This window comes from Camelus bactrianus, chromosome 2 (assembly GCF_048773025.1).
Source record: "Camelus bactrianus isolate YW-2024 breed Bactrian camel chromosome 2, ASM4877302v1, whole genome shotgun sequence".
NCBI lineage: Eukaryota > Metazoa > Chordata > Mammalia > Artiodactyla > Camelidae > Camelus > Camelus bactrianus.
In genome coordinates, this window is record NC_133540.1 from 65,567,358 (window position 1) to 65,583,307 (window position 15,950).

At 35.2% G+C, this 15,950-nt stretch overlaps 1 protein-coding gene and 1 long non-coding RNA gene across 11 annotated transcripts in view; one reads left to right on the top strand and one right to left on the bottom strand.

Moving 5' to 3' along the window:
* The window catches only part of LOC123616481 (uncharacterized), a 126,094-nt gene that overhangs the window by 15,699 nt on the left and 94,445 nt on the right, over positions 1-15,950 (bottom strand). The gene's annotated exons all lie outside the window — the stretch shown is intronic.
* The window catches only part of EMCN (endomucin), a 90,867-nt gene that overhangs the window by 5,087 nt on the left and 69,830 nt on the right, over positions 1-15,950 (top strand). The window contains exon 2 of one of the 10 annotated variants that reach the window (XM_045515738.2): positions 14,340-14,494. The exons of the other annotated variants lie outside the window; for them this stretch is intronic. The gene's annotated coding sequence lies outside the window, so the exon portion shown is untranslated. The remainder of the gene's footprint in view (positions 1-14,339; positions 14,495-15,950) is intronic. 10 annotated transcript variants of the gene reach the window in all.

The window sequence follows — 15,950 nt, forward strand, 5'->3', positions numbered from 1 at the left end:
TTTACTCTAAGCGACATTCCATTCAATTCCTGTGTAGTAAGTGTCTCCTTTCCTGTTACTGAATTCCTGTGGGTCATTATAGCTTTATTAGGTTAAGATAATAATGTCTTTTTGGTGTTAAAAGAAGCTCTTTTAGTTAGCAAATAAGATCCTTTTTGTCCTGTTGCACACAAAATCATCAGTAGCATGGGAAACAGTGGTGTCAATTAAAAACATGGGCAAAACTGCCAGTGGTATAGTGTCAGGATACCACTGGCTGGAATGTAAGAATCTAAAACCTCCTAAAACAGGAAACTTGGATTCTGTGATTGGAAATGTGCTCAGATGCAGTACTTTTCTGCTTGTGAAAGTCATTACTATGTCACTTCCTCCGACCAAAGTCTGGATTTGGAAGAATGGGTCAAATTGTGTCCCAGCTTTGTTGTTCATCCAAGATATTTTTGTCTTTAATTATACACTATATGATTCCCAAATTTCAGCAACTATAAAAATAATAATGCTCTAAACTTGAATAGAGGTTTTGTGTCTTGCAGAATGCTGTAACGGTAAAGATAATCATAACTAATCTCTGAATAGAAGTAGCCACCATATGAGTATTAGACACCTGTTGTGCCTTTTCCTACATCCTCTCTGGACATGTTTGGTCCAACCATTGCTATGGCAACCTGTCAGGTGTCACCTGACAGTATCTTGTCTCATGAGAACGTGTATCTCTTGCTTTCCTGTCTGCTGTTGTTCTGATACTAAGGCATGTTTCACCTGCAGAACCCTGCCTGGCACTGGTATGTGTCTGAGCTAGAAGTGCAGCTGCCTTAGCACTCTAGGAGACAGCCTTTGCCCAAAAGAAGAATGGGGCCGGTGAATAAATGCTTTCCTCTTCTATTGCTGTTCTAGTTCCACTATTTTAGTCCTCTACTCCTTTTCCTTAGATCACTTTCCTTTACAGACTGTCCGCATACAAACCTTTGTCTCAGGCTCTGCTGTTTTGAAACATCCAGGATTTATTATTTTTCTTGATGGGAACATTTTGGTTAGGGTGATAATGTATATATGTTCTACCAGAGTTTCTCTGACACTCTGATATTCACTACCTTTCTTCCCCTTCACCTAAAAAAAAAAAAAAAATCTTGAAAGCTTTTGTTGAATAAGTTCAATAATATTCCACACAGGTCCTGTTCTAAGGCCATCATTAGTCTGTTTGTATGGAGTCAGTAATGAATTATATTGTGAGGTTAGTAGTCAAAAATGTCAATATTGTTGATTTTATTCTGAGCGTACTGCTCATCTGACATGTAAACTGTTTTTTATTCTGTTAATCACTCATTTTCTGGCCTAAACCTAAACTAGCTGTGTCAAAAACCAGAGAATGGAGATCACAGTTGGGTCTGGTCTACATCTCCCAGATAAGTATTGTCACAGCGTCTGCTGACATCCACCATTTGTCGTGCCTGGCACTTCAACGTTACTTCTATCAAAATGTTTCAAGGCCAACTCTGTCATTCCCATTCTACTAATTAGGACACTGAGATTTGGAGATGGTATAAAGTTATCCTAGAGTGATATGGCTTAATATCAAACTAGAGAATATTGTTCTTCAAAATCTTCCCTTATAGCTTGCCACTTTCCAATGTAGTGAAACTGCAGTAAGTTGAGTCTTCCTGGTGGAAAAGAGTAAGAGTAGAGACTGCCCACTTGACTAATTTAGAAGCACTGCTGCCTCTCCTGGCACCTTCAGCACCTTTAAACTGCAAACTAAGACCACAGTGCCATGAATGAATTTCTACTCAGTGATCATTAGCCTCTTAATATCCTGGATTCAATTAATTATTAAAGGAAGGGTTGAAAAGAATTTTAGGCATTTCCCTACTTACCCATTATTATGTTGTTAGGGAAAAAAATGTGCTTGGCTCTAAAATAAATGTAAATGCAACTAATATGGGATTTAGAGGAAACAGCAAGAAGCAAAGAGGAAATAACTATTAGTGAATTAATTACTTAGTGTCACATTTATAATTCTTCTGGAGCCAGACTGTCTGGGTTCAAATTCCAGCTCTGCCACTTACTATCTGTGTGAACTTGAGCAAATTACTTAACCTTCAGCTTTCTCAGCTGTAAAGTAGAAATGAGTATCATCTTATCTCACAGGGACATTGGGAGGATCATGTAAGGTAATATACATAAATACCTAGAATAGTGTCCAGCGTATGGCAACTCTGTAAGTTTCACTGAGTTTTGGAACTCAGAGTCCCACAGTTTATTACATCCCATTCCTTAGGTAAGCGATTTTATCACCAAATTGATTCCAATCTAAAATCAGCAAATATTTAAATAATTATGTTGATTCTCACAAAGAGAAAAACCAGCACATGAAAAATTTTCACAATAGAATTGATATAGGATACTAGAAATATGTTTGCCTAGTTATGTTCTCAGCCACAATTTATACAGGCATAATTTGGCATACACAGACTGATGTATATGTTATTTAATGCACTGTATAAACTAATCACTCAAATCAATAAGCAAAATTGTATTTGTGTTTAATGAGAACTCTAATTTTTTTGGTCTGAGAATCATCAACATCTTTGAATATTATTTCCTATCTTAAAGGATTGAGCATTGCTTAATCTGAGAGATGGACTATGTTAGTAGAAGGAACCTTGGTCTTAACATGAGAACCAACTTTGGATCTAGTATGTTGAAGTTGGCCAAGACACTAAATGCTTGTTACACTCAGTTTCTTTATCTAAAAATGGGAAAAATGATCATTGCTGACACAGTATTGGCGATACACGATAATCAGGAAATCTATTTTAGAAACTATAAATCATTATTAAAATGTGGTTATTAGTTTGTATAAGCTAGCATTTAACTTGCAGAATCAACTGATGAAGAGGAATGCATTTCTTAAATTTGAAGGTTCTTCCTTACTGGCTGGACTTTTAACTTTTAACCAGTCCATCATTGCTCTCTTAGTCATACACCTTTACATATTTTTTATGGCTGCTACACATTCAAGTCACCAAGTGTTGAAATTATGCTAGAGTTACAAAAATCACACACACGAAACACAGAAAATTATTTGTATCACACATTGAACTTATTTTTAACTGAAGTAGGAAAAGAAATAATTTTTTGTGGTAGGAATTGTGAAATCATTCTCCTAGAGCATTCAGCAAGTGTGAGGACCTAAACGCTGAACTCTTGCACACTGTCCCTAGGGAACAGGCCACTCCTGAATCTGTCAACTCAAGGCTATTGTGACAACTCCTCTGTCCAACAATGAAACATCCCCCACTTACCTCTTTCCCTGCAAATCCCATTTTAAAAAGTAGAGAATCACCTTTTTAGATGCACAGAATTAACTAATTTAAAGATTTTTCATGGTAATTGCATTAGTGGGATTAGGATAATTGAACTATATGAATAAATAAACTTTTTTTTTCTTTTCTTCCTTTTTCATTTTCTGACAGCCTCATTTGTTGAGTGCAAGTTTTATGACAATTAAAGTTTAAAACTCTATAGATTTGTAAAGTGGAAGAAAGAAATATGACAATGCTGCCAACAATTTAAAAACCTGTTATTAGGGTCGATTACAACCTGACTGAATATAAATCTCTTGGAAGTAAGGACAATGTATAATTGATGGATTTCCCCTCAGTGATGTCTTACTAACTAACTCTTGGCTTTAATTTGGAGAACTGTATTTCTTCAAAAGTCAACAGAGTTGGAAATACCCAAGGCATTCTTAGCTTTGTTTTCAGTGACTTGAGGACAATAGTAATTTTTATCCTTGACCTGGGTCATAGAGAAGTTGTGAGTGTCATTTTGGGATACTCTCTTGGTGGTCTGAACTTATTTGATTTGCTTTATGAAGTTGACCACTGTCTTACTATTGTGCCTGTCTTTGGTTTATATCAATTGCCCAGATCACAAAAGAATGGAGTGATTATCTGAACGCAAGTGTTGAATCATTGCTGTGTCTTACTCACAAGAAAATACTGGTATCCTATTATTCCATGCACCATTCATCAGGTAATCCTGAATCATTTAGATCTGACTAATCCTCACCCCAACTAGAATAAAATGTAAAATTATGGAAATTCAAGACACATCGATTACAGATTTTACCTATCTCTGAAGTCTTAGTTCAGAATGTTGACTTTATTCTAACTAATCCTGTTCAGAAGTAAAGGCATCCAAGAATTCAGTTATTCCCAGGTGTTAAAATTTTCACTGATTAATAGCTAGTCAAAATACCCTGTGAAGAGTTGACATGGGACTAACATCATTTTACTTTGTCTAATAGACACAAAACTCCTACAGTGCATATACTATTTACCAGCATGTTACATAAAAGAAAATCTACCTTAGCTCTCTCTATATATTTGGAATATAATGATATTCTTATATTTTTTTCTCATTGAGCTCTGGCTGGTGTCACACGCCAGCTCTGTGCAATGGTGGGGGATTCACTGTCCTCTGAGCCAAGAGCCCTTGGTTTTTAGTCACCAACGACCACAAGCTTGCTATGTGATTGAGCCAAGCGATATATTTTTTACCTCTCAAGGCTCTAATTTCCCGATCTGTGAAGTGATGTGGTTTGACAAAATGATGTTGAAGTTTTCTTTCAGATCTACAATCGTATGATCTTACTGTAACAAGCACTTTCTGTACATTTGGCCTCCAGTTATCTTGCTTCATTTTCATTCTGTTATTCCTCGATATGTTCATTCTGGAGCAAGATGTTTAATTCTATCTCCCTCATGTTTACCTCCTTTGGGAATTTTCAGATAGGGCTGTTAGAAAGCATCTACTTTGCATGTGAAAAGCCAATTCTCTGCCATGAGTGACATTTCTGAGTGCACAACAAAAGACATTTTTTTCTATTTTTCTATGTGGCATTATTTGTATCTAACTTGTAGAGATTTGGTAGCAGGAGGGGTAGAAAACAGGATTGAGAGAGAGAAAGAAGGTAATTCATTGCTATCAGAAAAAGACTGAGAGTAAGAATGAGAATAAAAGAGACTGAGAAAGTGGCAGAGACTGGGAGAAAGAGAGCGCTTCTCTGACAGGGTTGGGATGGAGAAAGATGCAGAATGAGACGGGGAGGGAGGCTGGTGGACAGACGGGAGACGTACTCCATGCTCTGATGAGTAGGGAGGAGCTTTCCCCGCAAGCCCTCTGGCCGCTCTTACAGCCCCGTACCTTGTAAACGTCTTTCTTATCATTGTATCTCTTGCCAGTTCTTCAATCCTTCATCCATTGCTTTTGCTGAACACTAAATTTTTCAAAGCACTTCCACTGATCAAATATCTCGTTTAATTCTTGCCATCACCCAGGGGATTGGGCAGGCTGGTATTATTTATGCTCATTATCAGAGGAGAAAAGCCCAGGGACACACACTTTGTCCCTCAAACTAGTAGCCCTTGATGCTTCTTATTTATAAGAGTCACCTAAAGTATCTATTAAAATATTTTTTCCTAGTGCTCATTTCTCGTGATCTCCAGGTCATTCCCTTTCAGTCAAACCCAGAAAACTGTGTTTCCAGCAATTACTGCAGATAATTTTTATATACTGATATAATGACACACACTCTGAGAAATTCTGGACTAGACTCAAATTTCCTGACTAGTCATCTGAGCTCTTTTCACTGTCCCATACCCGGGAGATAACCAGAGGTGTTTATCTTTCAGAAAAGTGTTAGGGTGTAGTGCCTGCAGGGAAAATTTTGGTATTGATCCAGTGTAATCTAATTCTTTTTTTTTTTTTTTTTTTGCTTATACTAGTTTGGGATAATAGGAAATTCAATTTGGCCAGGACAAATATTAGTGGAAACACTGAAATTTCCCTAGGCACACAGGCTTACATTCCAGCCTTTTGGACCATCTTTTCATAAGGAGATACTCTTCACTCCCTTCTCATTTTAAGATCTTATTGATTGTTTTCAATTCTACTATTAATTTCCTTTCTGTTTTCATTAGCACCAAAAGACCCTGAACCTCTACCATAGGCTCAAGAAAAGTGGCCACCTTGAGTAATGGTTTGATTAGGGAAACAGCTACAGTGATCCTATCACAGTTTCAAATGGGGTCAGGATGTATTTGATAATTCAAATGCAAGTATTTTTGGTCCCTAGAGAAACTGGCAAGAGCCAGAGGAGTTTGAGAAAGTAGGGAGGATTCAATGAGGAGCATTTGAGCATGAAGAGAAATGGAGGCACTACAAGGTTATGAACCTGGGCTAAAAATCCAGGGAAATTTCTAGTATTAGAGAACAACCAACTGGAGTTTGTAAACTGGTCATTACCCTGCTGTTACTTAATAAATCAGGATGAGTTACAGGAAGAGGTCAACAGCCTCTCTTTCAGAGTTCACAAACTAACGTCTACCTCTGCAGATGTGTGGTGTTTGTCCACACAATGCTTTCTGACGACAGGCTGCTATTTAAAAATACTCTAATTTCACAAAACAACAACAACAAAGAAAGAAAGAGAAAATCTTACTTGCAGCTCTTCTGGCAATGCCAGGTCTCATATTTCCTCACGGCAGCGTTCAGTTAAGCGTGAGTAGTAAGTGCCCCCTTTAAACCAGGGAATGCTCTCTTTCCTACAAGTGCGTGTGCACTTATACCCTGTCTGACTCTCTCATTTACTGCTCTTCCAGACCCCTGTGGGCATTGGGGTAATCCTTTCACCTGTTTCAGGAACTTGTAGGCTTCCATCTGAGCATTAGGTATTTAGTTTGCAAAGCTATCACCATGTTTATGATGGTTCAATGGATTTTGCACAAGGACAGGGCTCTGGGACACTTTTCTATAACTAACTAGGCTTGCCAGCTCAGTATTAAAATTTTAAAGACATTCCAGTCACCAAATTATTTTTTTAATTTCCACAAAGATGAATGTTTTTATTAAAAATTGCTATAAATAATTAACTTAGCACAGATCACTACTCTTGTTTCACAGTCTTAAGAGAGCATAAAACTTAGAAAATAATTTAAAGAATTTGGGAACCACAAATTATAAATTGTGATTAAAATTCTGCTTTATTTTAGTTTCCCATCACTTTCTTACAATTTATTTTGTGAACATAAACTTCCTGCCCTCAATAAAAATATTGAAGGGCCATGACTTTTGCTCACTCAGTTCTGTAGACAACTAAATTTGCAGTGTATCAATTTAAAATTTGAATATATGATCCAAAATAATTGAAAATTCTCTCCTGTAGCTCAGGCCAGCAGGGGATAGAATTCTACAAAGTGGCTTCTTTACAAGTTCTCTATTTTCCAGTCCCCTATTCCCTCTCCAGTCCCTTTCTGACAATGCCATATTGGGAGCAGGGTAAGAGAGGAATGAGAAAGTTGAATGAAACTTATTACTAGACCTGGCACCATATGTTGTGCCCAGAGCCTGGCAGGTGGTTAAAGCCAGTAGCTGAATGGTGCATTTTCATGGGTTCCTCAAAGGTGTGCTTTTGAGCCTGTCTCCCCCGTAGCTCCTTGTTCACGAGGATGGATCCTAGTCTGCGAGTCCAGCGATTACTCTTTCCAAAGCACTGGTAATCCTCCGTTAACTCAGAGCCTCATGATGCTAAAGTGGCCAACTCTGCACACAGCCCTAACAGGACTCAAAACTTCTCTAAGCCCGCGCCCTCATTCTCACTCTTCATTTGGTCCACAGGAAACAGCCTTAGGTCTCTTTCTCTAACACTCCCTGTCAGGGCGGGCTTATTCTCAACATAACAATAACCTTCCTGGTACTGCCCCCAAACTGCTAGACAGCAATTCTTCGTTTCTCCTGGTTTCCCAGGGATAAGTCAGATCCAAGGCTACCATGCCTTTCACATGTAGGGACCACACAGTAAGGTAGGTTTGAATCGCAGAGGGGCAGACAAGCCTTGCTCCTCAGGGGTGAAGAAAGTTAGAATGGGATTCAAAAGAAAGATTCTGCAAAGACAACTTCCTCTCATATAATATCTATATCTTTCTCTCCACATTTTCATTCTTTTTATGCTATAGAATGAGTTAGGAGATTGAAGCCTTCACAGGCAAGTTTTGGATACTTTATTTGAAATTCTACATATGATTGTTTATCCTACCCCTTGGTAATTTCACATATTTTGGTACCTGATTAAAACTTTAATGTTCACATATTGTGCCAGATGTCTTGGACAAACTTTTCCTTTGAAACAACTAAAGAGCTGAATGTGTATTTTCTCTGAGTTTAATGTAATTATACTATAAATCAATATTATGATCAGAACAGTAAAAAATCTCTGTATGTTCAGAAATTAAGATATTTGCTTATAAATAACCTATGGATATAGAAAAAAGAATCATGATGGAAATTAGAAGAATATGAAGAGAAATAAAATATTTTACAACAATGTATGCATGATACAACTAAACCAGTGATGGGGAGCTTTATAGTCTTAAATGCACACATTAGAAAGAAAATAATTTTTAAAAGACTAAAATAAACCCACATAAAGTATATGGGAGAAAATAATGAAAGTAAAGGCAAAAATTAATGAAATAGAAAAGAAATATATAATGCAAAGGATTTCTATATATTTTCTTAAGATTGCTAAGCCTCTGCCACTATGAATCAAGGAAAAGGAGGTAAGAAACAAATCAATAAAAATGAAAAAAGAAATATCACTACAGTTTCTGCTAAAATTTAAATTTAGTAGATGAATATTATGAAAAGCCTAATGTTAAAAACTTGGAAATTTACATAAAATGAATAAATTGCTAGAAAAATATAGTTTATCAAAACTAACTCTAGAAGAAATACAAAACTTTGGTAACCCTTTAACCATTAAAGAAATTGAATCAGCAATTGATCATCTTCCCATACACAAAAACTCTCAGTGCAGTTGATGTCACTAGAAAATTACACTAATTATTCAAATAATAAATAAATCCAGTTTTACATAAACTCTCACAGAGAATGGAAATAGAGGTTTTACTCCCCAACTTACTTTATCAGGCAAGCATATGGCTAAAATCGAAACCTGCCAGAATATTGTAAGGAATACTATAAGCCAATTTCATTCTTTAAAAAAAGAATTTAAAGTCCAATAAAATATTTTTAAAAGGTCCTTAACTGTCCCCAATTTGGGATTATATTAGCAATATGAAGTTGGTCTAACACTAGGACATGAATCAACACGACCCACCACACTGATTGAATAGAGAGAAAAATACATGGTCATCTGACAGATGCAGGAAAAGCACTTTTAACAGTTCAATATTTATTCTTGATAAAAACATTTAGGAAACAGGACTATAGGGGGTTTTCTTAATCTGGTAGGGTAGCTTCAAAAACTACAGCAATCATCATGCATAATGGAGAAGTGTCACCTTTCCCTTTGAGAGGGAGAGGAAGGCAGTCTTGCCCAGCGATGCTACTTTTATAAAACCTTGTACTAATATGCTAGCTAGTGCAGTAAAGCACAAAAAATAAGCATACAATAATTAGAAAGGAAAAATAAAAACTGCTATTATTTGTAGATGCTGTGATTATATAAAGAAAATCCACAAGACTTTATAGATGAATATTAGAATTAAAGAATTCATCCAAGTTTCAGAATACAGAACTTAAATAAATTAGTTATATTTCTATTATGCAACAAATACTTAAAAAAGAAAGTTTAGCAATTTGCCACTTACAGAAACAAAATTCAAGTACTCATAGATAATTCTAATAAAATATATTTATGATTTCTCTGAGGAGAATAATAAAACTTTATTGAGTGCCATTAAAGGAAACCTTAAAAGTTAGGAAAACATACTATGTTAATTGATTGGGCAATCCAGTATTTTAATGATGCTAATTTTCTGCTAATAGACCTATAGATTGATATAATTCCAATTAAAATCCTAATAGATTTTATTGTGCAATATAAGAAGCTGATTATAATTTTTAATAGAAATGCGTAAAGTCAAGAAAATATCAGTAATTCTTGAAGAAGAAAAATGAGAAAGGAGAAGTTGGTCTGTCAGTTATCAAATCTTATAACAAAGGTATAATCATTAACACTGTCAAACTGGTGCATGGAAGACATGCCAAGCAATAGTGGCGCTGATGCCCCATAGATTCGGGGAGAGAATAGAGTTCTGAAAGACCTACAGATGTGTTGATCTTTGATATACAACAGAGCACTGGGGAAGGGATTGGCCTTTTCCATAAATGCTGCTGGGACAATCAGGTAGCCACTGGGAAAAAGTATACTGGATTTCTATGCCATTTTCAGAAAAATACGAAAGACAATTCCAGATGAATTACTTACTGATTTAAATGTAGAATGTAAACTTCAAAAGTTTAAGAAGAAAATATAAGAGAATATCTTTGTACCTTTATTCTAGGAAACTACACAAAAAGCACTAACCGTAAAGGTAAAGACATATTTTATTGCATTAGAATTAATCACTCAGTGTATCAAAAGCCACAGTAGCAAAAGTGAAAAGACAGCCTCAAAATAGGAGAAGGCATGGCTATAACTGACAGAAAAGACTCATCCAGAATATACAGAAAAAACTACACATCAGTAAGGAAAATAGAAACCCAATCAAAAAAATTTCGTAACAACAGGAATACATGTACTTCACTTATGCTCAAGAATAGGAATACAAGTTTGCTTACAGCAGCATTTTTATGCTAGTCAAAAATTAGTGACAGCTCAAATGTCTACAAATTGCAAAACTAATAAGTAAATCATGGTTTATTCATTCAATGAACTATATACTGTAACGGCAATGAACATACTATAGCTATAATCAATAAAATGAAAATCTTAAGATATAATCCTGAGCAAAACACAAAAAAATACCTGAAAGTTAAGAACAGCCAAATCTAAGTTCTATTATTCTCAGATATACACATACACAATAAATCTATAAAGGCTAGAAGTAATTACCATAAATCAGATTAGCTACAGGTTACTTCTAGAGCAATAGGAGAGGGACAGAATTCCTAGAACATTCTCAGGGAGCTTCTGCACTGCTGGTAATATTCTGTTTCTTTATCTAGGTTGTAAATGCACCAAGTTCTGGCCAATATTTATTCATTATTCATTATATGTATATTTATATTTTTGCACTTTTCTGGTTATGTAATTTTCTATGTTTGTAGCAAAAGTTAGGCAGAATGAATAAAATGAAGATCCTGAGCTTAAGAAATTTAAAACTGAAGCTGGGATCTATTAAAAGGGAAATAGGGTATCTTAATCTACAAAGAAGACTCTTCAAAGTCTTAAGAGTGATTAGTACACAACACAGGTTGAATGTATTTAATCAGAAAACTTTAAGAAATACCAAGAAAAGAAAGCTATGGAGAGAAACGTCCTCAGCCTTCTGCAGCATTTTGTGACAGGAACAATCTTGTTTTAGCAAATAAATCTCTGTTGTCATTAATCATACACTATTTGTGGGTTCTCCATTTTCCCTGCAGGTCTGGAACAAATCCCTTATGAATAGGGAAGACACACTGTGTGCATTTAACTTTTAGTTTTGTTCTTATCGATTTCCTCTCAATCTTATTCTCTTATTCTCTTGAATTGTACGTTACATTCACCTTTACCCTTTAGGGTCAAAGGCCTTCCACATAAGACTAGTCTTTGTTCATGTTTGTCCTCTTGCGTTGAAGCAGCTTTCTGTAAGATGTTTCTACCTGGAATTATTAGGTAGTCAGAGGCATTCATCATATTTAATTTAATATTCAGTAGATGATCTGTAAATCTCTCCCTTTAGACTGAAGGCTGACCCTGATGTCAGTGTACCCCAAGATCTCCAGACTCCACCATGTCCTCTCTATGGGGACCTGTCTTCTGAAGGGTACATTGAAGTTATACCTTTGTATGCTTCTTGGTGTTTCAGACAGGCTGTCGTGAGATGGAACAATGTTTAATTCTCCTTCAGACTTTAGTTTTATTTAAATTCAATGTTCTTCTATCTCCCTCTGATTCAGGGTAAGAGAAGCACTTAAAATTTTTTTTAACTATTTTTAAAAACTGACAAAACATTTATTAAAAGTTCTTAAGAGCAAAGCTATGTGCTTTGTTTTCTATAAAACCATTTCAACATTGTAGCACATCTGATATTATAACTTAACAACAATAATGCCATATTTGTTTATTAATTGAGATTTTGCAAAGTACTCTTACATATGTTACCTCTACAAAACCCTAAAAAGCAGGTAGATTGATATATGGTTACTATTTTCAATTTATGAATAGAGTTTTAAATACTTAAGGGAGTTTAACCAAATACATAAATGGAATTAAATGTTAAAGAGACCCTAAAGTGATTGCTAAATTTGCTGTATTAATAAATAGATTAATAACATTTGTAAATTGAACTTAAAAGTTTAAGAGAGAAATAGACTTTTTATTCTGAGTTTAAAAAAAAACTGACTATTAACTTCCAAAACCAAATTAGCCTCTGCAAAACCTTTTCTACATACAAAATACACACTTGGGGACATTAAAAAAAAACTTACATTTAACAACTGGAAGAATATACTTGCAAAATATATATTAAATATTAGCATCATGAATATAAGATACATAAGTGAATTCTTTGGTTCTTTGGATTGATAAGGGAAATAAATAATTGATGTTATGCCATCACCTAGCACAGCCCTAGAACACAATAGGCATTCAGTTGTTGTCTATTAGATCAATGAAAAGGACTCATTAAGTGTTCAGGTGTGTGATTTAAGAATTGTACATTTAGAAATTTTGAAGGGAGGATGGTCATCATAGATAGAACCAATAAATAAGGCTTCATGCAGATAGTACAACTTCAATTGAGCTTTAAAAAATATCCATGTTCTATAAGAGTTTTATTAAATAAAAAGGAGGGAGAAAAAACATGAACAAAGTAGGAAATAAAAAAGCCATTTTAGGGGAGAGCAAAGAAACCAGATTATCTTTTGAGGAACAATGGGAAATCTGAGTGGGCAGATTCAGATTTTAAACAAAACTTTGATGTTTCTTCTAGAATACAGAAATTCACCTTTTAAAATTGACTAATCTTTGTACTTGAAAGTACTCCAACAAATTGTAAGGATGGTTGTGGCAAGTCCCCAAGCTGGCCTGCAGTGATCCTTGCCTCTTGGTAGTTAAGCATTTGGATGGACCAGTCTCACATTCACTTAGGACTGAGTTGTGTGAGTCTTGGAAGTCAATGCAAGTGATGTGTGATTTCCAAGGATAGGTAGTAAAAGACATATGGCTTCTACCCAGGTCTCTAGATTGCTTTCTCTGGGGGAAGCCAGCCATTGTGTTTTGTTGTAAGAACATTCAGGCAGAGAGACCCAGGGGAGAAAAACTGAGGACTAGCCATCAACAGCCAGCATCAACTTGCCAGCAATGAGAGTGGCCACCTTGTAAACGGGTCTTCCAGACCATCAAGCCTTGAGCTGGTTGCAGAAACCCTGAGAGATAATAAATGGTTATTGTTCTAAGAAAAGTGCTTAGAAATAATTTATTGTATAGCAATAGATAACTAATTCAGGTGTCATCAATAAAATTTGTAATACATCAAGTTTTTGGCACAAATTTGATTGATATTAAGGTGAGAAGAAAGAACACCCTGTATCAAGGGAGTTTTTCTAGATTGCAAGGTAAATTCTTTTGTGTCAAGTTATATCCATAGAAGATGTTCCATTAATACTGGCTGAATTTATTTAATTGATCCATTATTCACAGGCACCCGAAGGCCAAAAACATCTTTATGATCATATGCCTTGCCTATTAAATTTATAAGGTTCAGAGCTTTAATTTACCGTTGAGGAACTGGTACAGGTAGAATTAAAATGCTGCTCTATTACTTTTTTTGTAATACTTTATTACCACTACTACTACTACTACATTTTATAAGCATACAGTCTTTTTCTATTCTTCCGACATAAATAATTAAAAAGTTATACACTGTAGTTATGGAAGCTATCATGTTATTTTCATGGCAGATGTATTTTACTAATTAATTCGGCTTATAGTTGTCCTTTACATGTCTTGATGTGCTTGCCTGAGAATTAATTTGTTAATGAACTATATTTGTCCATTTAGTTTCTCTGAATATTAGTAAAATAATTACTGATTTTCGTCATCTTGTGAAACTGAAATTTTAAGGTGAAATTCCTTTAACTTTCATTCACATATTGGGAAATTAAAAAAGACAAACAATACTATAGAAACTTAAACGTGGAAAGGATTAAGTTAGTTTCAGAGATTGTTTCCTCAGATTAAACAGTAAATCATTCCAACTCCTTTTTCTTCTCCTCCTGGAATCCAGTTTTCCTCTTTACTCATATTAGTTTCTGTTCTTTGACAGTTTTGCTCCTACTTGTTTAAACTACAGAGATGGAAACTGATGCATGTTGTAATAAGAGTCTAACTGCTGTGGAGCAAAGTAGCAATAGCTGCTTCTTAGTTGTACGGAATGATCTCATCATGCAGTGTGTGATGCATAACAAGTATAATTTTAAGGTAAAATATCATTAATTATTCATTCCTTGCTTTGGGTTTCCTCTGCCTTTATGTCTGTCTGATGTGTATCTGTTCCTATACTATTTTACTAACTTTGTACATTTTTTGTTTTTGCTCTTTTGTTGTTCACTTTATATTTGTTCCTACTAAACTTTATCCTGTAAATGAATAATAATGTATCTAATTATTTTTATACTGTATATTTCCTTACTATTATCCAAGATATTAAAAATGCAGTTCAACGCACTGTCCTTTAAAAACCTGATTTGGATTCTAGTGGGATTATTGTAGGCCCTGGGGCTCCTTTTTTATGTACAGTTGATCCTTGAACAACATGAGTGTGAACTGTGCAGATGCACTTCTATGTGGATTTTTTTAATAATAAATACTACAGTATTATACAAGTGGAGGTTGGTTGAATCTATGGATGTGGAACCTCAAATACAGTGGAACCACAGATAAGGAAGACAGACTAACTTATGTGCAGACTGCATACTCCTAACCCCCGCATTGTTCAAGGATCAACTATAGCATTTTCTCCACTTATGTATCTGAGACATCGAATAATTATTGATCACCTACCCAGCCCTTACTTTCTACCTCTATTACCAGTCCCTTAAACAATGCTGAGCATTGGGCTCCTTTGACCTTGATTATTAAAGAAAGATGGGAATAATGCGTGATGGTGTGAGATAAGACAGGAAAAATAAAAATGGAGTCGGGGCTGACCTTCTGCCATGTGGAGAAGCTAAAATTTAGTGCATTAGAAGGTACTTTAAGACCTGCTGGGTGGCCTTAAAAGGCTTTCACCCAGAGCAGCATTTCCGGGGTGTGTGATAGGTACAGCTGGTGGTACCTGAGATCATTGTAGGCATAAATGGAATTAAACAGCATTGACTCAAATCTCTGTGATACTTACAGCGATCTAAGCGTATGTTTGGTGTTATGTCTTTACTATGCCCTAACACACACTAATTTCACTTTTCAACACTGAGAAAGCAGGACTCAAGCATGGAACCATCATAGTTCATCTCTATAGAATATGACTTTTGCCACAGTATTTATTTTTATGGTTAATTCAATTACTGACCAGTGATCTTACTTTTTTTTGTAATAGTATTATAATATTTTTTTAAAAAATGAATTTATTTTTAATAAATAAATTTGGTTTTAAGTAAAAGAGTAAGAAACTAATAGTAGGTGGAGTAAAGAATGTGAATAAACTATAAAAGTGGTACAGGAATAAATGAAAGTTTGGACATACATTCCTAGAGATTAAACCTTAGGAGACTGTTACAGTATGGCAATCCCTTCTGTCAGCTTTTTTTTTTTCCTCACTGGGTGGCTATTAAAATGGACAAGAGTTTTGAGGACACTTTGATAGTTGATAAGGGACTTTTCTGAATTTAGCAAATGTATTTCACTTCAACTTTTCTCACCTAGGAGAATAGGAAGT